Source organism: Schistocerca americana, chromosome 6 (assembly GCF_021461395.2).
Source record: "Schistocerca americana isolate TAMUIC-IGC-003095 chromosome 6, iqSchAmer2.1, whole genome shotgun sequence".
Classification (NCBI taxonomy): domain Eukaryota; kingdom Metazoa; phylum Arthropoda; class Insecta; order Orthoptera; family Acrididae; genus Schistocerca; species Schistocerca americana.
In genome coordinates this window covers 71,109,670-71,112,079 of record NC_060124.1, presented here as the reverse complement: position 1 = coordinate 71,112,079, position 2,410 = coordinate 71,109,670, and the positions used below count along the sequence as shown (strand labels likewise).

General features: G+C 47.4%; 1 non-coding gene across 1 annotated transcript; it reads right to left on the bottom strand.

Moving 5' to 3' along the window:
- Positions 1 to 799: 799 nt before the first annotated feature.
- Positions 800 to 874, bottom strand: Trnas-cga. The gene has a single exon. It is a non-coding gene; the product is annotated as a tRNA-Ser (tRNA).
- Positions 875 to 2,410: the final 1,536 nt, after the last annotated feature.

Here is a 2,410-nt window from a genome sequence, read left to right as displayed (position 1 = left end):
TCTCAACAACAGATTCGGTGACCGATGGATTGGTAGAGGCGGACCAATTCCGTGCCCTCCACGCTCGCCTGACCTCAACCCCCTTGACTTTCATTTACGGAGGCATTTGAAAGCTCTTGTCTATGCAACCCCGGTACCAAATGTAGAGACTCTTCGTACTCGTATTGTGGACGGCTGTGATACAATACACCATTCTCCAGGGCTGCATCAGCGCATCAGGGATTCCATGCGATGGAGGATGGATGCATGTATCCTGGCTAACAGAGGACATTTTGAACATTTCCTGTAACAAAGTGTTTGAAGTCACGCTGGTACGTTCTGTGGCTGTGTGTTTCTATTCCATTATTAATGTGATTTGAAGAGAATTAATAAAATGAGCTCTAACATGGAAAGTAAGCGTTTCCGGACACATGCCCACATAACATATTTTCTTTCTTTGTGTGAGGAATGTTTCCTGAAAGTTTGGCCGTGCGTTTTTGTAACACCCTGTATAGTTATATGGACATGGTGTCTGTTCCCAGGCCGGTCGCGGTGGTCTAGCGGTTCTAGGCGCGCAGTCCGGAACCGCGCGACTGCTACGGTCGCAGGTTCGAATCCTGTCTCGGGCATGGATGTGTGTGATGTCCTTAGGTTAGTTAGGTTTAAGTAGTTCTAAGTTCTAGGGGACTGATGACCTCAGATGTTAAGTCCCATAGTGCTCAGAGCCATTTGAACCATTTTTTGTCTGTTCCCAGAATGAGATTTTCACTCTGCAGCGGAGTGTGCGCTGATATGAAACTTCCTGGCAGATTAAAACTGTCTGCTGGACCGAGACTCGAACTCGGGACCTTTGCCTTTCGCGGGCAAGTGCTCTACCAACTGAGCTACCCAAGCACCACTCACGCCCCGTCCTCACAGCCTTCCTTCTGCCAGTACCTCGTCTCCTAGCTTCCAAACTTAACAACAGCTCTCCTGCAGAACTTACAGAACTAGCATTCCTGAAAGAAAAGATACTGCGGAGACATGGCTTAGCCACAGCCTGGGGGATGTTTCCAGAATGAGATTTTCACTCTGCAGCGGAGTGTGCGCTGATATGAAACTTCCTGGCAGATTAAAACTGTGTGCCGGACCGAGACTCGAACTCGGGACCTTTGCCTTTCGCGGGCAAGTGCGGCAGAGCACTTGCCCGTGAATGGCAAAGGTCCCGAGTTCGAGTCTCGGTCCGGCACACAGTTTCAATCTGCCAGGAAGTTTCATGGTGTCTGTTCTTTCGGACATGTCCGAATGAACAGACACGATATCCATATAAGTAAGATCCGATGGTCGGGTTCCAACGTAGCGCAGACCCCACGAACAAAAGGACCCAAGTCAAATCAAACACCTTTCAGTCGTCCAGTTTCCAAAATTATTTAATTGGCTACCACTTTCAGCGATTTATTACCCCACCTTCAGGCACCTGACCGACGTGTAGGAAGATTCCACCTCGCTTCTGGTAAAAAAAAGGGGCCAGCAATACTGGTTGCTATAGTGATCACTTCAACCATCATCTGCCGGCCAAAGTGAAGTGATCGCTACAGCAAGCAGAAATCCAGTAATACCAGTATTGCTGGCCTCTATTTTGACCAGAACCGAGATGGAATCTTCCTACACGTCGGTCAGGTGCCTGAAGATTGCGTAGTAAATCGCCGAAACTAGTAGCCAAATAAATTAATTTTTATATTAGACGGCTGAATGGTGTTTGATTTGACGTCCAGTATCAAACAAGCGAGTCCCTCAACCATCTCTGAAAAGATGGACAGACACGGAAGGACCCAAATTGTCAACGGCGCACTGAGCAAGCTGATGGTGGCTGGTGTGGGCTGCCTTTAAATGGAATGGATTGGATCCTCTGGTTCAAATGAACAGGTCACTGGTGGGAAATGGTTATGTTCCGCAACTTAGAGCCATCCATGGATGTCGTCTTCCCAGAAAACGATTTGTGGATGGAAATACGCCACATCACTGTACCACAACTATTAACGTTTGGTTTGGAGAACACTGTGGACAGTTCGAGCGGATGATTTGACCACCCAGATAGCCAGACATGAAACCCATAGAATATTTATGGGACGTTATCGAGAAGTCATTCCGTGCACAAAATCTTGCACCGACAACATTTTCGCAATTATGAACGGCTATAGGGGCAGTATTACCCCATATTTCTGCAGGGAGCTTCCAACTACTTGTTGAGTCCATGATACGTCGATTTGCTGAACTGCGCCAGGCAAAAGGATGTCGGACACGCTATTATGAGGTTTACCATAATTTTTGTCAAATGGTTCAAATGGCTCAAAGCACTATGGGACTTAACATCTGATGTCATCAGTCCCCTAGACTTAGAACTACTTAAACCTAACTAACCTAAGGACATCACACACAGCCGGCCGGAGTG